This window comes from Octopus bimaculoides, chromosome 9 (assembly GCF_046866305.1).
Source record: "Octopus bimaculoides isolate indiv1 chromosome 9, ASM4686630v1, whole genome shotgun sequence".
Classification (NCBI taxonomy): domain Eukaryota; kingdom Metazoa; phylum Mollusca; class Cephalopoda; order Octopoda; family Octopodidae; genus Octopus; species Octopus bimaculoides.
In genome coordinates, this window is record NC_142936.1 from 31,690,002 (window position 1) to 31,716,486 (window position 26,485).

The 26,485-nt window shown below is 39.1% G+C and overlaps 2 protein-coding genes across 19 annotated transcripts in view; one reads left to right on the forward strand and one right to left on the reverse strand.

Moving 5' to 3' along the window:
- LOC149134036 (uncharacterized) overlaps window positions 1–8,690 on the forward strand; it is a 45,487-nt gene extending 36,797 nt beyond the window's left edge. The window contains exon 2 of the transcript XR_016243101.1: window positions 8,252–8,690. The gene's annotated coding sequence lies outside the window, so the exon portion shown is untranslated. The remainder of the gene's footprint in view (window positions 1–8,251) is intronic.
- LOC106875847 (coiled-coil domain-containing protein CG32809) overlaps window positions 1–26,485 on the reverse strand; it is a 931,982-nt gene that overhangs the window by 873,680 nt on the left and 31,817 nt on the right. The window lies entirely within an intron of this gene.

The window sequence follows — 26,485 nt, forward strand, 5'->3', positions numbered from 1 at the left end:
TAATGCTGAGTCCAAGTGCCATGCAAGAAGCAGAAATACAATTCATAAGTATTTACATGTCATCTACTGTATGATGGACTAAGTCACAGTTATCTGCATCAAGGAGGTCATGAATAAGAGACTGGAAAACTTTGGAATTGGCAGCAAATTGGAGCAGATTACAGAGGCAGCCAGATGAGCAGGGCTAATTAGCCACAAACGGAGCCGTAAATGCAAAATATAAGTTAGTCCTAGAGCGCACAATGTTCACGAAGGTCAGGAATGGTCTTCCTCACTCACGAGTGGATGACCATCATATATACAGGTATATGTATGCACACACACACACACACACACACACACACACATATATATATATATATATATATATATATACACATACAGATATACAGATATATATAGATATATATACGAGGCAATACATAGAACATGCCTTGTGCTTATATGTTATAAGCGTATTTATGTGTTAATCTTGGGCTTTCCTGCTGATGATAGCTGGTGTAGCAAATTATTTTATTTTACTGAAAATAGCTTGAAATCTTGGTTCAGGAAATAGATGGTAAATGTTTTTATTTTTCATTCCCTTTCAAAATTATCCTTAATTGTGGTTTGGAGTTTGACTGCTCCTTCTAGCTGGTTAGATGTCCTATTATGGACATCTCTCTTATGTGTTTAAATGTACACTGTATGTATTTATATATATATATATATATATACACACAAAGGGGTTTGTATGATTGTGTATAGAAGAATATATTACTCAAATGAATTCCAACTCTGTTTCTCACATTTTATTTATAATCTTATAATATTAATATAAGATGTAAAATAATACAGTAAAAAGAAATGAAATGAAATATTAATTGTCTATTCTTATTAAACAAATGAAATATTTAAATGCCCATTCTTACTGAACTAGTATACTTTCTTGCATTTATGCAATCTTCAGGTTCATTTCCAGCCACATGTTGTTAGGTCTTTGGTAGTCTTCTGGGCTTTTAATCTGTTGTTGGTGCACACGTGAGCTTTCTGATAGCGCATTGCCTGTCTGGCCTACATACAGTTCTTCACAATTCGGGCATTTGATGCAGTAGGTTAAATTTGTGCTTTTACAGTTCATACTTTCATTTGGGAATATTTTCCCCATTATTGTGTTCATATATGGGCCGGTATGAATTAATTGTCATGTACTGCATTGGCTATCATTGCATTTAAGCACAGTGAATGGTTGGTCTTTGTTGCTAAGGTCAAACCTTGCCTTTGTTAATAACTTTTTCAAGCTTTTAGGCTGTCTTTTACTGAGAGTTATAGTTTGGACTTTAATGATATCTCTTAATTCCTTACTTTGAGCTATGATTGGTAGGTTTACTTTAGCGATATTGAAGATGTTCTGGTGGCATGGATTGTGCGTCACTATAAATGTTATAATTTGTTCTTGTTTTACTCTTCTTTTCATAGCCTGCTGAATACTATTTTCTATAAGTAGTGACATATTTTTGTTTGAGCAGAAATTCTTTCAGTTCCATCAGGCACTGATTCCCAATCTCCAAATCTTCTACAATGGTACAGATTCTTCTGGGTAAGCAGTATGGGATGTTATGTTTTGTATGCGGTGGATGGCATGATTTAAAATTCGGGTATTATTGTATATCTGTGTGTTTATAATTTATATCTGTGGTAAGGGTGGTGTTCTTTTTAATTACCATTATCTTTAGGAATGATAATTTGGTACTGCTCATCTCCTTTGTAAATTGGATGGATGGGTGTAGGTTGTTGTGAAGGATATTGAATTCTTCTACAGTGTTTTGAAATTTTGTCCAGATTACAGGCAATAACACAGGAATTCAAGACAGGATGCCCCTGGGAGCTCCTCTATGCTGATGACCTTGCGCTAATTGCTGAGTCACTATCAGAACTAGAGAAGTTTCAGGTGTGGAAGCAAGGACTAGAATCGAAGGGCCTTAGAGTCAACCTAGCTAAAACCAAAGTCCTAATAGGTAGGAAGGTAGACAAAACACAAACCCCTTCAGGTAGATGGCCCTGCTCGATCTGTAGAAAAGGCGTAGGTAGAAACTCTATAAGATGCACCCAGTGTAAGCTATGGACACATAAGAGGTGCAGCAATATCAAAGGAAGGCTAACTAGGAAGTTTGTTTTTGAAAGTGGCAGATGTTCAGGAGCAATAAACACTGAAAATGTGCAGAAAACAACTTCTGCCACATTCCAGTAAAAAAAACTACAAGTAGTTGATAGCTTCTGTTATCTAGGTGACCAAGTTAGTAGCGGGGGAGGGTGCACTGAAAGTGTAGCTGCTACAATAAGAATAGCCTGGGCAAAGTTCAGAGAGCTCTTACCTCTGCTGGTGATAAAGGGTCTCTCACTCAGAGTAAAAGGCAGACTGTATGAAGCATGTGTACAAACAGCCATGCTACATGGCAGTGAAACATGGGCCGTGATTGCTGAGGACATGCGTAAGCTTGTAAGGAATGATGCCAGTATGCTCCGATGGATGTGTAATGTCAGTGTGCATACTCGACAGAGTGTATGTACCTTGAGAGAAAAGTTGAACATAAGAAGCATCAGTTGTGGTGTGCAAGAGAGACGATTGCACTGGTATGGTCATGTGGCGAGAATGGATGAGGATAGCTGTGTGAAAAAGTGCCACACCCTAGCAGTTGAGGGAGCCTGTGGAAGAGGTAGACCCAGGAAGACCTGGGATTAGGTGGTGAAGCACGACCTTCGAACATTAGGCCTCACTGAGGCAATGACTTGTGACCGAGACCTTTGGAAATATGCTGTGCGTGAGAAGACCCGGCAAGCCAAGTGAGACCATAATCCGAGGCCTCTGCCAGGGGTGTAGCCAGCTCACTTATGCGTACTTTTCCTTCATTGGACACTAAACTCCGCTTGCAAAGACTTGTTGAGGCAAGTGAAATCGAAATCGAGTCAAATTCAAAGACTGGCACCCATGCCAACGTCGTCTTCTTTATTGGACACTAAACTCGGCTTGCGAAGACCTGTTGGGGCAAGTGAATTCGAAATCATGTTTGCACCTGTATCAATGGAGCGCTAAGAGCACCATCCAAGCGTGATCATTGCCAGAGCAGCTGTCTGGCTTCCGTGCCAGTGGCACATAAATAGCACCATCTGAGCGTGATCGTTACCAGCGTCACCTTACTGGCACTTGTACTGGGGGCACGTGAAGAAAATATTTGAGCAAGATCATTGCCAGTGCTGCTGGACTGGCTCCTGTGCAGGTGGCACGTAAAATACACTATTTTGAGCATGGCCGTTGCCAGTACCGCCTGACTGGCCTTCATGCCAGTGGTACGTAAAAGCACCCACTACGCTCTTGGAGTGGTTGGTGTTAGGAAGGGCATCCAGCTGCAGAAACTCTGCCAAATCAGATTGGAGCCTGGTGTAGCCATCTGGTTTGCCAGTCCTCAGTCAAATCGTCCAACCCATGCTAACATGGAAGGCAGACGTTAAACAATGATGATGATGATGATGATTAGGAAGTAATCGTCAAGGTATCTCTTTCATGCCTTTTCAATATACTTCCTAAATTCAGTGCTGTATCTCTCCTCTATTTCCTGATAGAGTTTTTGTTCTAAGTATCCCATCATCGAGTTCGCATTAATGGGAGCAAACCTCGTTTCCATGGCCATGCCTTTAATTTGGATGCAGTTCTTTCCATTGAAGAAGAAAGTGTTGCTTTCCAGAATAAGTCTGACTGAGTCTAATATAAATGTCACTGTGAATCTGTTGGAATTGCTTCTCTATGTTTATCTACCCAGTATTTAATCACCTTTATTCCTAAATCATGTGAGATATTGGTGTAAAGGCTTACTACATCAAAGCTCAGTAGGATTGAGTATGTGTCAGTTGTTTTGGGAAGATGGAACAGGAAATCAATGTCATCCTGAATGAAGCTGGGTATGTAGGTACATAGTGGTTTCAAAATAATGTCGATGAAATTGTTGGCCAGACAGGCAATGCGCTATCAGAACACTCATGTGGGCACCGACAACAAATTAAAAATCCAGAAGTCCGACAAATACTGTTGAGTAACCACCTAGCAACATGTGGCTGGAAAATATTTATAATATTTCCATTTCATAAACTATACAATCCGAATGAAATTGAGAGAAAACTGAGAGAAAAGGACTTTATTAATAAATTCAAACCCAAGCTTAATAAACAATGATAAAAAATAATTTTATTTAAGGTTTAAAAGTCTTATCCCCATATATAAAAAGTAAAAATCTCTAAAAAGTACTGCTGTCATCATTTCTAAAAATAAACACTGAAAAATGGTATGGCATCATTTCTAAAAATAGCCAAGCAACTACTACTTCTATCCACATATAAAGGACAAAATTTAACCAGTCAAGCACAGTTGAAACCAATGATCACAACTGTCACCACCAATGAACCTGAAGATTGCATAAATGCAAGAAAGTATACTAGTTCAGTAAGAATGGGCATTTAAATATTTCATTTGTTTAATAAGAATAGACAATTAATATTTCATTTCATTTCTTTTTACTGTATTATTTTATATCTAATATTAATATTTAAAGATTATAAATAAAATGTGAAAAACAGACTGAGTTGGAATTCCTTTGAGTAATATATATATATATATATATATATATATATATATATATATATATATATATATATATATATATATATATATACCGGACTAATCACATAAATGTGAAACAAGGTGGAAAAAAGAGTACTCAAATACCAGAGGTAGAGTAATATCCTTCAAAAGCAGCAGGAATATAACAAAAGCTGTTACTCAGAGTTTCATGTTCCCGTTCGTCGGACAGTTTTGTTAAAATGGAACAGAAATAACGATATAATCAAAACTAGTTAAAGGATATACCTTTAAAAATGGATTTGTTCCGTTGGTCCTTTCAATTAACAATCTTAAGCATGCAATGAACAAAATAAATGAATTCAATATAAATTCATCTTATTGTAAAATCGAAGTAAACCTTAAATTGAAGAGTAGATTCAAAATACATATTGTAAATAATTATATACAAAATATAAATCAATTAACACATTAAAATTAAAATTAAAATTTTCATGCTGCATTACATAAATATTTTACAACAGTATATACCCATACTAGACCATCTATAATATACATATATACATCAGAATACACAAATGTATGCACTTAGTTACATACATATACAGGCATATATATGCAAGACATATAAGACATCACCTTTCCTATATTTTTCTCCATCATATGCTAGAGTCACCTTAGTCCAGCTCACTCACTCAGTCCAAACCTCTATATCACCTCATCTATTCTCATGGCCCCTCCAATGCCCCCCGAAAGTTTTCCCCAACACATCTTTACCATCATCTCTCTCACTATTATTTTCTGTATCTTATTCTCTAACTCACTCTCCTCTCTTTTCTAAAAGGAGCATCTATATATCTACACCACAGCAAGACATCTATCTCTGTCTCTCTATACTTTTAATCTATCAACTGGCACTCCCACTCAATACTATTTCTCCTTCTCAGCTGAGGGATTTCTGTTTAGCAAGGTACTTGGTGATTATATCAGTGCTAAAAAGCACTGATGCTGGTGCCACATGAAAAGCACTAGTGCTGGTGCCATGTAAAAAGCACCCAGTACACTCTGTAAAGTGGTTGGCATTAGGAATGACAACCAGTTGTAGAAACCATGACAGACAATGGAGCCTGATTTAGATCCCAGCCTTGCCAGCTCCTGTCAAATCATTCAACCCTTGTGAGAATGGAAAATAGACATTAAATGATGGTGGTGATGATGATGATGATTTTACATATCATCATTGATTGGCAACTCAGAGGGAGTGGCTTTGTGCCTGGTGGTGATACGTTAAAATATGATAAAGATACAGAAACAGGTGACCTGCTGTAAAGGAGATACATGGCTATCTAAATCAGAAAAGAGAGAAGAGAGAGATTGTAATGAAGATGTGTTAGGGCACAGCCTCAAGTTGCGGGGAGGTGTATATAAGTGGTATAGAGCATTGGACAGGGTGAGTGAGCAGGTAAGTTCATGAGAGAGCACAAGGAAAGTTGGAAATAGAGGAGAAAGGAATGTAGTGAATAGTGAACATGAGGTTAGAAAGATAAGTTGATGGAGAGAGATTCATCAAGGATAAATTGTATGCAAGGACAGAATAAGTGACATCCCTTTAGGGACTCATTTTTGCTTAGGTTAATAGGTCTCCTCAAACACAGCAAATTACCAATCACCTTGATCTTTTGTCATCTCTATGAAGCTCAATATCTAAAGGTCATTTTTCACTACTTCGTCCCATGTCTTCCTGAGTCTCTCTCTTTCATAGGTTCTATCCACTTTTATCAATTGACATTTCTTTATGCTGCTGTCCTCATCCATATGCCTCATATGAGCATTCCACTCAGCATCTGATTTTTTCTCGTCATATTTGTTGTACACAAATTGACATTATACATCCAGCTTCACTTCTTTCAAGTTTTTGCATGTCCTCTGCATTCACACATACACACACATGAGAAAGAGAGAGAAAGTTGTGTTGAGATGACTTACTGTTACTGCTCTGTTTCACATTAACTTTTTATTATAAAAAAATATTTTGAACATTTGTATTTTAAAAAAATGTATTGAATGGAAATTATCAAATAAAAGAATTAAATTATAGAGCAGACAAGAATTTAATGGTTGTCAAATAATCTACAATGTTTCACAAATATTAATTCATAGTATCTGATTTATTTGTAGTGCACACTTAAGTAGGGAACTATCAGTTTACCAGCAACTCATAAGAAGCTGAATAGTTTTGTAGATGAGATCTAAGTCAGTTGTCTAATATTACCAAAGACTAAATACAAAATTATGTAATTGAATAAAAAAGCTGCTAAACCAAATGGTTACATATGCAAGAGAATTGTTAATAAGTGAACAAAACCAAGTTTATTGAAATCCACAGCTCAAGAAGTTTTTTGTTTCTATTTCTTTGTTCAAAGCAGTTTGAAAATAAATATCATTATATGTAGGATTAAAAGAGCTTGGAATAGGATTTTTTATATATATATATTATATAAATATTTTTTAAAATGGTGAATTGCTTGTATATGAGTATATATAATGCATACATTATAAGGATCTGTATAAAATATTGCAAACTTAAAGGCATTATTTATAAAAGTATAATCACCGTATTTATAAAGGCATTTTATTGGCCTCAGAATAAGTGAAGTCAAATGGATGGAAGGGAAAGCAACTGATATGAAACTTAATATATCACAAGTAATTTTTGTCAGATCACCTTTTTCTGCTATTGAACACTGTTATACGTACATATACACATCTGAACAAGCAGATATATGTGCATGGGATAAGATTCTACATAGTTTCTCTCTACCATGCTTCACTTTTAAGGCATTGGTCAACCTGATGTGATGGTAAAAGATATTTGTCCAATGTTTATATTTTTGTAAAATGAGGTCAACAAGGTTGTAAAACAAACTTCTTAACCACACAGCCATGTTAAAAAAATTGAGTTTACTTCAAATAGGATGCTAACCAACAACTATTCACACACATGTCTACTCTTCTACAAAATTATGGAGCTTTGTGCACACTGCATATTTGTTTTGGACTGAGTCACCCTTTTTATCAAGCCAACGCCTTTTTTATCAAGTACATGCTACCCAGTAGACAGCACAACAATAAGGTGCCAATCAAGGGCTATTCATATCATGCCACTGGTACTGCAGTGAAAACACAGCCAAGATACATAGCTCATTTAATTTTTAATTTGGATTTCAGAGTTGTTTACCTTCCCTTTTACATTAAGAATTATTCATTAAAGCTAATGATTTTTGTTTTCAGTAGTGGTGTAATATTCTTTTAAATCAAGGCAGCAAGCTGGCAAAAATGTTAGCATGCTGGACGAAACACATAGCAGTATTTCATCTGTCTTTACGTTCTGAGTTCAAATTCCACCGAGTTTGACTTTGCCTTTCATCCTTTTGGGGATCAATAAATTAAGTACCAGTTGCATACTGGGGTCGATCTAATCGATTGGCCCCCTCCCCAAAAATTTCAGGCCTTGCACCTAGAGTAGAAAAGAATATTCTTTTAAATCCTCTTTTTTACCAATCTATCTGCTATGCATTAATTGTTGTTATATACTGCAATGTGAGATGTTACATACATTAATTATAACTTTCTCTCTCTTAGCTATATGTTCATCGTACAGAAAGAAGAGAAGACAGACAATATAAAGGACAACTGGAAGTCCTTTCAGAACAACTATGGAAGGTGACAGATTAAATTTGTGACTTGTGCAAATTTTCAACCAGACCAAGTGTGAATTGGTAGTGAAACAGTGAAGTAACCAAAGTCATAAAAGCAAAGAGACATACTCGCAAGTATTGGAAGAGTGAAGGTAGCAGAGAAATATATGAGGTGGTAGACGAAATGCTAAGCAGCAGGGCTATATAGTAGAAGGGGAAGCAAAAAGGAAGAGGTTTGCTAATGTTCCATGGCATGAGGATATTGGGAGTGCAAGACATGTTGTGGGATGATGGTATACTTACAATTAGTGATTCTGAAAATAAAGAGGCTTAGAAGTGCTACAAAATATTGAGAATGTATGAAAAATAAATGATTTTTCACATGGATCAGGTACTGTAGTTAATATCAATATAATAGATGGAGTAATTAAGAATAGGCCAGGGAAAGTCCCCAGTGTGTTAGGAATTACCACTGAGATACTTCAAATATCTGGCAGAGTGAGATATAGCCTAGTTATCAGTCTAGTCATCAGTATAATTAACCAGGTAGTACAGGAAAGTATCGTACTTAATGGCTGGTGTAATAGCATGACTGACAGCTGTTACAAGGGTAAATGAGATGCTTTAGACAGAAGTAATTACAGAGGTATTAATTGCTAGGCCGGGTCATGAAAATTATGGGAATGGTCATAACCCAACTAATTAGGAAGAGAGTTAGCCTTAATGTGACACAGTTTAGTTTTGTGCCAGGAAGAAGCATTCCTGATGTTCTCTTTCTAGGAAGGTAACTGCAGGAGTATTTAACCAAAAGTAAGCTACTGTACAAGGCATCTGTTGATATGAAGAAAACCTTTGACAGGGTCTGCTGTCATTCATCTAGTAGTCAAGGCATAAGCTAGGAGTAAATGAATTGCTGATGAGAGTACAGAGGTGCTGTCAGCAAGGTGAGAGTCAACTATGAGTAAAGCAATGAATTTAGTGTGCAGATAAGAGTTCACTCATTGAAATTAAGAAAAATATGCCTGTTTTAGACTTTAACTCTCCCTTATGAAGAACATTCTACAAGGAAATTTCTATTATCTTTTACCTGTTTCAGTCATTAGACTGCAGCCAGAATTTTAGTTAAATGAATTAACCCCATTACTTATTTTCTTAAGCTTAGTATTTATTCTAGTGGTCTCTTTTGCTGAACTGCTAGGCATGTATGTGCATGTGGATAGGGTCTGGTGACCTTGACGTGTGCATGTGTAGGTGTATGGATGATGGTGTGGGTGTTGGGAAGTGGTCAGTGCTAGTGTGTGCAGGGTGGTGTGATGTGGTGTGTAGTGTGGTTTGGTGTGGTGGTGTTGGGATGTGGGGGAGGCGAGGGTGGGGGAAGCAACTGTGGGATGGGATGTATGGGGATGGTGGGGTTGGAATGTGTAGGGGTGGAGTAACGATGGAGGGGTGATGAAGGGAGAGGGTGGAAGGGAGAAGGTGGGTAGGAGAGAAGAAAGGAAATAGGTGTCAGAGCAAGAGGGGAGAGGAGAGGTGGGTGGGAGTAAAGGGAGGAAGTAGGTGTGAGAGGAAGGGAGGAGGGGGTTAGATGAAGAGGGGAGGAGAGTTGAGCCCATGTGGCACAAAGGAGCGAAGAGAGAAGATTAATTCCTGTTTAAGGTGAAGATTGGAGTCCAGATGGTCCCTGTGCAAGGACAATCCAAACACAGACAGGTGTCACAAAGAGTGACTGATAGAGAGGAAATGGCGCGAGACCAGGGGGTCATTGCCGAGTCTTTTGTCTTGGAGGTGTTCCATGAACCGGTCAGCCAAGCAGCGTCCTGTTCGACCGATGTACAGAGAGAGCAGGAGATGCAGTAGATGATATTGCTAGAAGTGCAGGTGAAAGAGTCAGTGATGATAGGATCGATGATGGGTGCCTGTGAGGATGGTAGTGTTGGAGAGGTAAAGGCAAGTGCAGCAGCATGGGTGGGAGCAGGGGAACAAGCCGGGTTGGGAGGTTGGGTTAGGGAAGAAACTGTGGACCAGGAGATCATGTAGGTTGTGGCCTCATTTGAAGGAGGGGAGAGGTTGGTTAGGAAAGATGTGCAAAGTGGAGGGGTTGGACTGGAGTTGGCAGAAGGCTCAGAGAATGGTGCGTTGGAGGGGTGGTAGGTGAGGGGAGATGGGTGATGGCGGGATGGGGGCGGGGGAGAGAGCAGATGCACTGTCCACAGAATGTGCTCTGGCAAGGGCGGTGTGGACAGTGGTGAAGGTATATCCACATAGGATGAAGTGGCAAGCCATGAGTTGAGACTGAGCCTCAAAGTCATGGTTGTCACTGCAGAGCCTGTGCAGATGGAGGAATTGGGAATAGGGATGGAGAGCTTGGTGTGTTTAGGGTGGGAAGAGGAGAATTTCAGGTATGAGTGTGAGTCTGATGGAGGTGGTGAGAGTGGAGTGATGAATGCTGACCGAAATGTCAAGAAAGGTGACGGAAGTATTGGAAATAGTGCAGGAGAAGTGGAGGGCAGGATGGAAAGATTTGACAAGAGAAGGAGTCTAGTTATTTGCAGATGGGGGGTGAGGTCGCACCAATACAAACGTCAATATAACGACCACATATTTCAGGGGTGGGACCAGTGAAACTTGAGAATATTTGGGCTTCAACGTAACCAATGAACAGGTTCGCATAGATGGGGCCCATTGTTGTTCCCATGGCCACTCCCGTGAACTACTGGTAAAAATCACCCATGAACGATGAGTAGTTAAGGGAGAGAACAAGTTCAGCCAGATGAAGAAGTGTGGATGTGTCAGGTTGGGGGTTGGGTCGAAGGTCAAGGTAGTGTTGGAGTGCACAAACCCCTGCATGATGAGGGATCACTGTGTAAAGGCTTTTGATGTCAAGAGTGAAGAGAAGTTTTGAGGGGCCAGGAGGGAAGGAGAAAGAGTTGAACAGACGAAGAGCATTTTTAGTGTCATGGATGTGAGAGGGGAGGGAAGCTACTAGTGAGGCAAGGACACGGTCAAGATATCTGGAGATGAGTTGGGTGGGGCAGTTGCGGGCAGAGACGATGGGGAGGCCAGGGTTGTTAGGTTTGTGGATTTTGGGGAAGAAGTAAATCGTGGGGGTGCAAGGGGTACGGACAATGAGGTTGGAGGCGGTGGGGGAGACGGGAGGGGGAGATGAGGTCATGGATAGTGGAGCACACCGTCTGTTGGTAGCTGGGCATGGGGTTGGAGGGGAGAGGGCAGTAGAAGGAGGTGTCTCGAAGTTGGCAGAGAGCTTCAGCCTTGTAGAGGTCTGCACGCCACACCACCACGGCTCCACCCTTGTCGGCTGGTTTTATGATGGTGTTTTTGCAGCGTTGGAAACATCGAAGGGCTGAGAGTTCAGAAGTCAGGGACAAACCAGTCCACAGCGCGCTTGCACACACCCACAAAAAGATCGACTGCTTGGAACAGCACACAAAGCTGTGGATATTGGCACATGTCCGAAATTCGTTGCTGGATGGAGTGAGGGGGATGAAGCGCAGAACCCTACTGAGGAGGTAGCGCTCTGCCTCAGAGAGGGGAAGATCTGGAGGAATGGTAACAACAGACTGAAGTGGAGAAGGGGTGGATGGGACAGAAGTGGGGTAGTGGAAGGCTGGGGGAGGAAATGAAGGGTAAGTGCTGGGGTGGAGTGACAGGGGTTTGGCCAGGGTGAAGAAGGGAGCGTATCAGGGAGGGAGGAGGTAGGGGAGGAGTTGGGATAGTAGCATCGGGTGTGATGGAATGGAGGAGTGAGTGGAGTTTACGCTGTTTGGTGTGAGTGAGAAATTCGTGAAAGAGATGACTTGAATGGATTATGCAACGTAAAGTGGAGTTTGCATGGGAGGGCAACTGAGAGGAGTAGATGGAAAAAGCAACAGGGAGAAGGCAGTCGATGGTGTGTATTTTGGAGAGATTAGAACAAATGGTGGCGTGCATAGAACGGTAGGAAGTAGTATGGAGTATGGGTTGGATGGTTGAAGCAGAGTGGAGAGTGGGATGGAAATAGAGACGGAAACCTTTAGGGATGAGGCAGTGATGAAGGCAGTGACTGAGAAAGGAAACGTGGTTAGAGAAGTGTGTTTTTTTTTTAATTAGTAGGGAAAGGTTAATAGAAGGTTGAAAGCAGTGGAAAGGAAGTGTGACAAGGTGTCTTTTTAGGCGGTGGTGAAGATGGAGGAGGAAAGGTTTGTAATTGGACATGAATGAAAGACAAGAGGATAAGAGAAAGGAGAAAAAAGGGGTGAGAGAGAAAGGCAAATAAAGGTGTGAGGAGAGAAAATTCAAAAGGTTGGGGAGAAAAAATTCAAAAGGAGTGAGGAGAAAAAAAACAAGAGGTTAGAGAAGAAAAATAAAAACAAGGAGAGAAAGAAGGAAGAAACAGAGAGGAAAGGAGAAGAGAAGACAAAAAGAAAAAGAAAGGAGAGAGGGAGGCAAAGTAACAATGTGCGGATTGAGAGAAAACAGAGTAAGAAAAAACGACAATAGGAAAAAACAGAACGTACAAAAAAAGTTCAAAAGGTTCAAACGTTGTGGTGTATTGGAGCGATTTCTCATCAACGGAAGAGTCCAGTGTAATCCATGTGCATGTAGGAGAGGTGCAGAAAAATCAGGTGGAAGTCCAAAGTGTAGGAGAGTAGAAAATCCAGGCAGAATAGTCCAAGGTGTAGAAGGTGTAGAAAATCCAGGCAGAATAGTCCGAGATGTAGAAGGTGTAGAAAATCCACATATAATATATATATCTGTATATATATAAAAGAGAGGATATTTGTGTGTGTGTGTGTGTGTGTGTACGTGAATGTGGTTTATGCACGTCCACAAATTAGCACTCATGTCTCTCCAGTTTTAGGAGAAGATTCGGAATGACCCTATGTGCATTTTAGTGAACTTTCTCTCTCAGAGGTACCCGCGTATACCTGTAAAAATCGATAAACTTTTACCAATTTTGAAGTTTGTTGACATGGCTAAGTCAAATCTGTGCGTACGCGCATGAAGTAGAGAGAGAGAGAAATTGTATGTTTGTGAGAGGGAGGGTGAAGGAGAGTAAGATTTTGTTTGCCAGCGTCTGTGTGGTAAGCAGCAAGCAAACAGAAAAAAATACCCCCTCTCTCTCTCTCTCTCTATCTATCTATCTATCTCCCTCCCTTATATACACATGCCAGTTATCTCTCTTTCTTTCTCACACACACACACAGCAACAATACTGGAAATTAATAGTTATCGCCAAGCCAACATGGCAGTCCCAAAATTAGGACGAAAGCTGCCGTGAATTAGCTCCAAGAAGCCATCGCCTCTAGCTAGCTATGTGACATACGAAACCTGTGTCCTTTATATTACATATAGATATTACGCACACACACACACATATATATTTTATTTTTATTTATTTGCCCTTATGGGCCCGGTTTCCCGGTTTCTATGGTGTATGCGTTCCCCCCATAACTGGATGGGACGCCAGTCCATCGCAGCTTCACTCAAGAAACAGGAAGAAAAAGTGAGAGAAAGTTTGGGCGAAAGAGTACAAGGGTCGCCACCACCCCCTGCCGGAGCCTCGTGGTTCTTTAGGTATTTTCACTCGAATAAACACAGAGAACGCCCAGTCTGGGAATCGAAACCGTGGTCCTCCGACCGCGAATCCACTGCCCCAACCACTGGGCCATTGCGCCTTACACACACACACACACACGCACACACAATATATATATATTATGTATATATTATATATATATTACATATATATATATATATGTATGTTACATATATTTATATATATATATATTTCGTTTTGGGATTTGGTTTTCAAGATTTTTTATGTGATTTCGTGTGTTGAAGCATATTCTGTTGTGTCTGGGGAGAGTCATTTTCTTTTTGTAACTTAAAATTCATGACATATATAGGTGAAACATCTAGGAGCATTGCGGAACGGCTAAACGAACATATGAGACAATATGACGACAAAAAACAGTCCTCCATACTCTACCAACATACCAAAGACCAGCATGGAGGCAACTTTGGTCAACTTGACATCTGCTTCTTATCCAAGCACCCAAAAGACCCAACTCTAAGACAAATACAGGAGTACGTCCTTATAAATGAAACTTCCCCAATACTAAATAGGAAATATACATAGATATCATACCCCCATACCCACATTTTACACAGGTAAAGTAGAACAGTTGATGGGCTTTTATGCAGATAGATGTATGTATGTCTGTGGGTGTGGGTGTGTGTGTGTATGTGTGTGTGTGTGTGTGTGTGCATGCACATGTATATATATATATAAACCAACAGGTCTACATACAGACGGGTAGGTACATAGGGTATATGAACAGACAAGCACATACACAAATAGAGACTGAAACACATGGCCACATATACACACACATTTGTCCACACATATGAAGATGTGCACCCATACATGCAAACATGGTACATAGCAGCAAAGCACACACACTCAGACATGCACACACAAGGAGACAAAGGTACATATAAAAAAAGAAACAAAAAAAAAACAAAACAAAAAAACACACAAAAATGCAGAATACATACATACATGCAAACACACAAATACATACATATATACATACACACACATACATACATATGTACACACACACAGACATACATACACACACATGCATACATACATGCATACATACATACACACACACTGAGACACGCATGCGCAAAAACAAAACAAAAAAAGCAAAAACAGAACGCACCGTAAATAACGGACAGAGTCAAGACTATTGAAAAGGTTGCAAGACGCAACGAAAATTTTAGGAAAATAAAAATAAGAAATAAGTGGAAATTTTAACAGTGAGTATGTTAAATTTTAAGGCACAAAAAGAAAATGACTCTCCCCAGACACAACAGTATATATATATATATATATATATATATATATATATATATATATATATATATATATATATATATATATATATATATTATACATATATGTATACTATATATATATATATTATGTATACTATATATATATGTTATGGATAAGTACTGTTTTTACTTTGCTAAAGATTTTCTACTATTTGAAAATAATATGTATTCTTGTTTTTTATATTATTCATTTGGTTCTTTATAGATTATTTTTAATAGATAACTTATTTAACACTAAATTATTTAGAAGTTATAGTTTCATTTCTACATAATATTAGAACTTCGATTTGAATAGTGTTGATATATTTTCGATTATTTTTTATTGATAATATTTGATTAATAATTAGTCTTTATTGTTTATAATATCGTTAAAGGTTTTTTAATTAAAACTTTGTATATATATATAAAGTTTAATCTTTTATTCTTAATAATTTTTTTCTTTCCTAATTTTTTCATTCATAATTTTTTCATTCATAATCTTTTCATTCATAATTTTTTCATTCATATTTTTATTCTTACGTTTGTAGAAATAAATATTCTTGTATTTTTCTATTATTCAATTGATTTTTAATGATAATTAAATAAACGTTTTTAGCTTTAAATAGTATAGCTTTAACTATTACACCGGTTAAATATGTACTAATTTTATCTTCATTATTATTTTAAACTTAAACTTCGTTCAAATTGTATTTAAAACAAAGATAATTTAAAACAATGATAATTTATGTAAGCTGTTTTTTGTATATAATATACATGTTATTATAATGGATGAAGGGAGGATTATTGAATAGTTATTATTTTGATATTTTGATATTTTTAATAATTTTTCTATCTTTATAGAATACGTATTTCATATTAATTCATTTGGTACTTATTGTTGGTTGAGATATATATATCTAATTATTGTTCTACTTACGATTTGACGATTAGCTATATCTTTGAATAAAATTTATTTTCGATAATTTCAATTGATTTTAATCGATTTAAATTTCCTTTCTATTTGAAAATTAGTTATGAAACACGTGTAATCATTTTATTATATTTATCTTATGATATTTACTTTGCTTTATATTATACTCATTTATTGTGCGTTTAATTGTTAATTTTTCTATATGTGATAGTGGATTTTCATCGATGAGTTCTTGAAACTTGGTTATTTTCCCTAAAACTATATATTTCATCTATAAAGCTCAATTTAAATTTAATTTTAATTTTTTATAAATTGATTTTAATTGAGTTTTTACCTGTAATTTTGGATTTTGTCCCTAATATATATATATATATATATATATATATATATATATATATATATATCAGAGTAAGCACATAAATGTGAAACAAGGTGGAAAAAAGAGTACTCAAATAACAGAAGTAGAGTAAAATATTTAATTTAAAAGCAGCAGAAATATAACAAAAGCTGTTCCTCAGAGTTTCACGTTCCCGTTCGTTGGACATTTTTGTTAAAATAGACAAAACTGTATGACAAAAAGGAACGTGAAACTTTGAGTAACAGTTTTTGTTAGATTTCTGCTGCTTTTAAATATAGTACACTAGCCGTATAGCCCGGCTTTGCCCGGGATTAAGTTGGGATTATTAAGCTAATCAAGTTCTTTATTTCAAACCAAACTAAGTAACATGACGTCAAATTTGGGCAGAATCAGTGTTGCAACTGGAGAGCATGGGTTGAGAGTTTGATAGGCAGAGGTTACACATGCCATCACTTTGAAAACACCACCGCCATCATCTAACCCCTCTTTGCTCATGGGTTAGGAACTCTTCCAGCAAGGAAAATAGAATGACCAAAAGGGCTCCCGATCCTCTGTGTCAGAAGCGGTTCTGTTCAGATCACAACAAAGTCTTAAGTATATATATATACTGTTAAAGTCTGTCATACCGGCTACGATGAAATACCACAAGGTATAAAAAATACGTATTCGCCTTTATATATTTAATCCTTTATATTGAACACTCAATATTTCATCTATTCAATAAGACATATTCCATATATTCAATAAGACATTCAATACTTTATTTCATTGTACCATCCATTTTTATATTATATATTGTATATTCCATATTCTATATCCCACATTAATTTTACAAGAATATAAATAAAACATAAAAGACAGACAGAGTTGGAACTCTTTTAAACAAAATAATATATTCCTCTATACACAATCATACAAAACCCCTTTTTTTGTATTTATTTTCACTCACACATATATATATATATATATGAGAACACGGATATTACGAAAGTAAAACGTTAATGTTCGAAACTGCAGCAGGCCATAGATAATTCTTTATTCTGTATATTTCTCATTTTGTCCTGTTCTGGCGTTTTGCGAAATTTTTCTGGAGAACATTATTTTTCTTTGTGATTGGGTCGTTGATGACTTCTTTCTAGCATGTCCACCTAGTGGTCACCCCTTATACACGTGTAATACAATTTTTTCTGAATTTTCAGATTTGTTATATGCTAGGCCACTTGGTTTTAAATTGAATTAATATTCAATTTATCATCCTATATATATAAATATATATATATATATATCATCATCATCATCATCGTTTAACGTCCGCTTTCCATACTAGCATGGGTTGGACGATTTGACTGAGGACTGGTGAAACCGGATGGCAACACCAGGCTCCAATTTAATTTGGCAGAGTTTCTATAGCTGGATGCCCTTCCTAACGCCAACCACTCAGAGAATGTGTACTCAATATAATATACATACACACACATACATACATATATACATATGTACACACACACAGACATACATACACACACATGCACACATACATGCATACATACATACACACACACTGAGACACGCATGCGCAAAAACAAAATATATATATATATAAATATATATATATATATATATATATATTTATATGAGCAACACGCACATACACACACGCACGTATGTACACCAATTGCATACATATTTTTTGTACGCATACATGTTCGTATGTGCGTGTGGGTGTTGCCCGTATATCAACAAAACACACACACCTTGCCTTACATATATATACGGATAAATGATTTGAAATAAATATATTTCGGAAATGGCGATTTACGGTACAATACCTAGAAACGTGAAAATCAGACCACATGGGTTTGTTTACATCAATTCGGCAGAGATAGAGAGAGCGCGCTCTCCCTCTCTATCTCTCTCCCTCCCTTACACACATTTATCTCTCTCTCTTTCTTTCTTTCTTTCTTTCTCTCTCTCCTTGTCTCACACACACAGCAACATTACACACACACATGCTGCTCTCTCACATTAACAAAAGAACTTCACATACACACCACACTTTCTGTCTCGCATACTCACTATAAAAAGATAGCGTCTATTTATTTTTGGCAACATGTGTTTTGTGTGTAATGTTGCTGTGTGTGTGTGTGAGAAAGAAAGAAAGAAAGAAAGAGAGATAACTGGCATGTGTATATAAGGGAGGGAGATAGAGAGAGAGAGAGAGAGAGAGGGGGTATTTTTTTCTGTTTGCTTGCTGCTTACCACACAGACGCTGGCAAACAAAATGTTACTCTCCTTCACCCTCCCTCTCAGAAATAGCAGTCAAAGAACTACTAATTGATGATTCCCTGCCCTGCATATCTATATTTTAACAATAACTCCAGGGTGGATGGTTATACCGCAGGAATTCGTACGAGTCTCTTTCCTAAACGGAACTATTTCTGATACACGCTGAATTGAAATTCATTAGGGCAAGAGGTTTTGAACTTACTGGCCGATAAATTTCTTAACGTCTTCTTCACGTGGTATTGATGTTCACATGGTCAAAATTAACGTGAGTTATTTAGACATTAACAAATTTATTAGAATATTTAGCTGAAGATCAGAATAGAGTATTATGTACTCTTAACTGTGAAACAATTGTACTAAATTAACTAAAGGCAAGTGTTTTTTACTCTTCTCTATTGTTTTTTGTACTGTGTGTATCAAAAATATCGCTATCAATCTGGAGTAATAATTTGTAGTTTTGAAATCAGTAGTTCTTTGACTGCTATTTCTGAATTCTCAGTATGTTGGAGAAGCAGGTTACTGTCAATCCCTATATATTTATGATTATAAATTATTTACCGAAGAAGGTTTTTTTCATACTGAGCTACCCGGCAGAATTGTTAATTATTAATTTTATTACTAATTGATGATTCCCTGCCCTGCATATCTATATATATATATATATATATATATATATATATATATATATATATATATATATATATATATATACGAACATTGGGCCTCATTGAGGCGATGATTTCTGACCGAGACCTTTTGGAAATATGCTCTGCGTGAGAAGACCCAGCAAGCCAAGTGAGACCTAAATCCAAGGCCTCTGCCAGGGGTGTAGCCAGCCCACATATGCATACCTTCCTTCATTGGAAACTAAACTCCGCTTGCGAAGACCTGTTGAGGCAAGTGAAATCGAAATCGAACTAAATTCGACGACTGGCACCCATGCCAACGTCATCTCCTTCATTTGACACGAAACTCGGCTTGCGAGGACCTGTTGGGACAAGCGAAAGCGAAATCGTGATGGCACCTGTGCCCAGCGTCGCCTTCCTGGCACTTGTGCTGGTGGCACGTGTAAAGACATTCGAGCGAGATCGTTGCCAGTGCAGGTGGCACGTAAAATACACCATTTTGAGCGTGGCCATTGCCAGTACCGCCTGACTGGCCTTCGTGCCGGTGGCATGTAAAAGCACCCACTACACTCTCGGAGTGGTTGGCGTTAGGAAGGGCATCCAGCTGTAGAAACTCAGCCAAATCAGATTGGAGCCTGGTGTAGCCATCTGGTTTCACCAGTCCTCAGTCAAATCGTCCAACCCATGCTAGCATGGATAGCGGGCGTTAAACTATGATGATGATGATGATGATGATGATGATGATGATTATGTATATATATTATGTATATATATATATATATATGTTTATATATATTATGTATATATACATGCATATATGGGTACAGGACATCAAGAAAGGTCAACATAATGAGAAACTAGAACATGTATATATACATATATATATATATATATATATATATATAGTAATTAAAAAATGGAGGAGCGCACCCACTTATTACACCTGGTATAGCACTAGTGTAACAATAATTGGGTACCCTCCCAGCAGTATATTGGATAGATACTATCCCTTAGTGGGTTGAATCCTCAACCCCTAACTCTCTTACATATATATATATATATATATATCATTGTTTAACGTCCACTTTCCATGCTAACATGGGTTGGACGCTGTTTAACGTCCACTTTCCATGCTAGCATGTGTTGGACGATTTGACTGGAGACTGGTGAACCAGATGGCTGCACCAGGCTCCAATCTGATATGGCATTGTTTCTACAGCTGGATGCCCTTCTTAACACCATCCGAGAGTGTAGTGGGTGCTTTTACGTGCCACCTGCACAGGAGTCAGTCCAGCGGCACTAGCAACGACCTCGCTCGAATGTTTTGTTCACGTGCCACCGGTACAAATGCCAATCAGGTGAGGCTGGTAATGATCACGCTCAAATGGTGCTTTTCACGTGCAACTGGCACGGAAGCCAGACAGCTGCTCTGGCAGTGATCCCGCTCAGATGGTGCTGTTAGCGCTCCACTTGCACGGGTGCCAGTCATCAAATTTGGTTCAATTACCATTTCACTTGCCCCAGCAGGTCTTCGCAAGCAGAGTTTAGTGTCCAATGAAGGCAGGTTGCCATGGTTGCCAGTCGTCGAACTTGGTTCGATTTCGATTTCACTTGCCTCAACAAGTCTTCGCAAGCAGGGTTTTGTGTCCAAAGAAGGAAACGTATGCATAAATGAGCTGGCTACATCCCTGGTAAAGGCCACGGCTTATGGTTTTACTTGGCTTGCTGGTCTTCTCACGCATATTTCCAAATGTCTTAGTCACTAGTCATTGCCTCAGTGAGGCCTAATGTTCGAAGGTCGTGCTTCACCACCTAATCCCAGGTCTTCCTGGGTCTACCTCTTCCACGGGCTCCCTCAACCGCTAGGCTGTGGCACTTTTTCACACAGCTGTCCTCATCCATTCTCGCCAATTTACCATACCAGCACAATGGTCTCTCTTGCACACCACAACTAATGCTTCTTAGGTCCAACTTTTCTCTCAAGGTACTTACACTCTGTCGAGTATGCACACTGATATTACACATCCAGCGGAGCATACTGGCATCATTCCTTGTGAGTTTATGCATGTCCTCAGCAGTCACGGCCCATGTTTCATTGCCATGTAGCATGGCTGTTCATACACATGCGTCATACAGTCTGCCTTTTACTCTGAGCGATAGGCCCTTTGTCACCAGCAGAGGTAAGAGCTCTCTGAACTTTCCCCAGGCTATTCTTATTCTAGCAGCTACACTTTCAGTGTACCCTCCCCCACTACTGACTTGGTCCCCTAGGTAACGGAAGCTATCAACTACTTGTAGCTTTTTTTACTGGAATGTGGCAGAAGTTGTTTTCTGCACATTTTCAGTGTTAATTGCTTCTGAACATCTGCCACATACAAAAACTATCTTCCTAGTTAGCCTTCCTGTGATATTGCTGCATTTCTTACGTGCCCATAGCTTACACTGGGTACATCTTATAGAGTTTCTACCTACGCCTTTTCTATAGATCAAGTAGGGCCATCTACCTGAAGGGGTTTGTGGTTTGTCTACCTTCCTTCTTATTAAGACTTTGGTTGACTCTTCGATTCAAATCCTTGCTTCCAAACTTCAGCAATTAGCGCAAGGTCATCAGCATAAAGGAACTGCCAGGGGCATCCTCTCTTGAATTCTTCTGCTATTGCTTGGAGGACTACGATAAATAGGAGGGGGCTGAGGACTAAACCTTGGTGGATCCCTACCTCTACCCGGAATTCTTCACTGTACTCATTGCCAACCCTCACCTTACTGACGGCGTCCCTGTACATGGCTCGCACAGCTCTCACTAACCATTCATCAATGACTAGCAGATAAGGGATCGGGATCCCTGTCAAAGGCTTTCTCCATGTCAACAAAAGCCAGGTACAGAGGTTTATCTTTGGCTAGGTATTTCTCCTGCATCTGTCTTACCAGAAATATAGCATCAGTAGTGCTTTTCCCTAGCACGAACCCTAATTGCATCTCATCTAAACTGACTCTCTCCCTAATTAGTTGGGCTATGACCCTCTCCGTGACTTTCATTACCTGATCTAACAATTTGATACCTCTGTAATTATTTGTGTCTAAAGCGTCACCTTTACCTTTGTAGCAGTTAACTATGGTGCTGCTACACCCGTCATTGGGTATGACTCCTTTGTGTATCAGCTGGTTAACAATACGGGTGACTAGGCTATAGCCGACACTGCCAGATATTTTGAACATCTCTGCAGTGATTCCTGATGGGCCGGGGGCTTTCCCTGTCTTCATACTCTTGATTGCTTTATCTACCAAGGTATTGTCAAATAGGATAGCTGGTTCCTCTGTTGGGTCGACATTTGGCAGACTCTTTCTCCCATTCATTCTCTTTATTAAGCAACGTTTCATAGTGGCGTCTCCAAACCTCTCTCTTTGGAGCCTCGTTTAGTGCAAGTGACCCATCATCCCTGCGGACACATTTCTCTCCTACGACATCACAATTCTCTCTCACATACTGTCTTGCAACGCGAAACACCTCAAGTCTTTGGTCCTCACGGCGCTGAACATTGACAAATGTTTTCTTATCTGCTTCCCCTCTAGCTAAATAAACCTGTCTCCTAGCTTTCCTCTGGCAGTCTGATACAATTCCCTGTTTTGAATTCCTCTGTTATTGCCTGGAGGACTATGATAAATAGGAGGGGGCTGAGGATTGAACCTTGGTGGACTCCAACCTCTACCTGGAATTTTTCACTGTACTTGTTGCCAACCCTCACCTAACTGACAGCATCCCTGTACATGGCTCACACAGCTCTCACTAACCATTTTTCTGTCCCTAGTTTCCTCATTGACCACCAGATAAGGGATCGGGGGACCCTGTCAAAGGCTTTCTCCATGTCAATGAAAGCAGCTGTCTTACCAGAAATATAGGTATCAGTGGTGCTTTTCCCTGGTACGAATCCAAACTGCATCTCATCTAAGTTGACTCACTCCCTAATTAGTTGGGCTATGACCCTCTCCGTGACCTTCATTACCTGGTCCAACAACTAGATACCTCTGTAATTGTTTGTGTCTAAAGCATCACCTTTACCTTTGTAGCAGTTGACTATGGTGCTGCTACACCAGTCATTGGGTATGACTCCTTCGTGTATCACCTGGTTAACTATACGGGTGACTAACTATAGCAGACACTGCCAGATATTTTGAGCATCTCTGCAGTGACGCCTGATGGGCTGGGGGCCTTCCCTGTCTTCATACTCTTGATCGCTTTATCTACCATGGTACTGTCAATTAGGATAGCTGGTCCCTCTGTTGGGTTGACATTCGGCAGACTCCCTTTCTCCCATTCATTCTCTTTACTAAGCAACCTTTCATAGTAGCGTCTCCAAACCTCTCTCTTTGCAGCCTCATTTAATGCAAGTGGGCCATCATCCCTGCGGACACATTTCTCTCCTACGACATCACGATTCTCTCTCACATACTGTCTTGCAACACGAAATACTGTCTTTAGTCCTCATGGTACAGAACATTGGCAAATCTTTTCTTGTCTGCTTCCCCTCTGGCTAAATAAACCTGTCTCCTAGCTTCCCTTCTGGCAGTCTGATACAATTCCCTGCTACCTCCATTCTTCCAGTTCTTCCAAGCCTGTTTCTTTGGTCTAATAGCCCAGTCAACCACATTGTTTCACCACCACGTTACTTTGGGTCGAGAGGGGACTTTGCACCATTCACAGATCTGGTTAGTGGCTCTCAGTAGGTTGTCCCGTAGAAACCTCCAATTGTCTTCCACATTATGTGATGCTATATCCCCTTCTATATCGTTGACGGTTTCGAGTAACACATCTCTAAATCTCTGTCCATATGCAGGATCTTTAAGCTTCCAGACCCTTCTCCTGCAAGCTGGTCTACTTCTGGGCATCCATTTAGCCCTGATCCCGAAGTCGCTAACTACTAATCTGTGTTGTGGGGTGTATTCTTCACTTGGGAAGGTTTTGGCATTTATAAGCAGCCATATTTCCCTTTTTCTGGCCAGGATGTAGTCAATTTGACTAGTGTGTCTGCCAGAATGGTAGGTGACTAGGTGACAGGCAGGTTTCCTGAAGTTGGTATTGCAAACCATAAGATCATTTGCATCACAGAACTCCAGCAGTCTGGTTCCCTCCTCATTACGGTAACCAATGTCATAGCCTCCATGTACGACATGGAAGCCCCCTGCATGTTGTCCAACATGTCCATTGAAGTCATCAGCCACAAAGAGAAGGTCCCTGTCATTCATCAGCGAGGTTGTTTGCAATAGGGTGTCATAAAATCAGTCTTTCTGCCCATTCGGTAGCCCCGGTTGAGGGGCATAGGCCGAGATAATGGTAGCTAACCTATGGTGAAGCACTAATCTAAACTTAAGTACTCTGTCACATACTCTGACTACCTCGATTACCTTATCAACCCATTTCTTCACAAGAAGTATACTCATGCCCCCGACCCTGTCAGTGTTCCCTGCCCAGAAAATCTTGTACCTGTGTTCTTTGCCTGTGAGGAACCTAGCGGAACCTCCTTACTTCTTGGATGCCGCACAAATCTACACGTCTCTGTTCAAGCATCTCAACAATCTCACCAAACCTACCGTTCAGTGTGCCGACATGGAGTGTGCCAACTCTGAGGGTGTGGGAGGTGTGTGCCTGTGAGACCCTTGGATGAGAGACAGCATTGTCATGTACCTGAAAAGAAAGCTCGCATTTGGCAGAATTCATAAATAATAGCCTACAACCTGCATACACAACACCATTTTTATGCGCTATATGATCGATAAACCCTGGGTAGCGGTGGGGATGCCATTAGGCCCTTAGAAGTGTTCGCGCGAGACAACCGAAGATGACAGAGGATAGGACTTCTGGTAAAGGTTGAGGAGGTGAGAGAGCGGGCGTACCGCGAGCTGGCATGTTTAGACGAGAGCATCTTCTGCACTTCTATAATATGGTAGACAAATTTAGAGAGAATGAATTAACGAAATGATAAACTTGAATAAAATAAATAAAATGTAACGATTAACGGATATGCATGAACATAAGACAAAGAAGGAAGATGAAGCTATCGGAACTATGTTTACATGGTAGAGAAATAGATAGATAATAAAGAACGAATGGAGGCGGTTTATGATTTACGCAGATACAGGAATATATGAACGAGGTTGAAAGGATAACATTTCTTATCTGATCATCTTCTGAAATTCGTATTCTATCAACAGAGGAATTGAAAATCGAGTAGGGGAAACAGAGCATTGCACTGGTTTATATAGAGTTAGGATTAGTGGGGAAGTGTTGGTGAGTCAGGTGATAAAATCGAAGAGAGAGAGAGAGTGAGGCAGAGAGAGAGGGGTCTGAGTTAAGTGGACAGGCAGTAAATACAACATGAGGAAGAATATTCTTTGGGATTTTGGGTAACATAATTTAACGAAACAGCAAATGACGAAATCATGAGAGAGAATATATATATATATTAAATTCAAATTACGACAAACATAAATGAACAAACGAAGTTTGCTTTATTTAAAATTTTTTTTTTTTTAGAAGCGTTGAGATGTCTTTTAGAAAGTTAAAGAAGTGATTTTTTATATTCTCAATCGCTGAATAATGCTATATATATATATATTATGTGCCATGATAGACCGCTGACCACTATACACAATTTTTTTCTCTCCTTGTTTCTTTCTGACTTCCTTTCTGTGGAAGAGCATAGGCTCGAAACGTTAAAGACTTTTTCAATTCCTGAATGTTATACTAATACATCTATTTGTTTTCTACACCATCTGTCTTCGTCTGTTGTTTTTTTTGTGAATTCTCCCTATATATATATATATATATATATATATATATATATATATATATATATATTATGTATGTATATATAATGTATGTATATATATATATGACAAAAAACAACAACGTGAGGACGTGATACAGATTGTGTTACTGGACGCTCGGGAAAAGAAAGAAAGAGAATTTGACGTTTCGAGCGGAGCTCTTCGTCGGAAACATAGGACAGTCCAAAGAAGGGAAGACAGAGGAAGAAAAAATCGCCAACGATATCCACGAAGTTACGTTGGGGAATGACCAGAAGGGAAAGAGTGAAG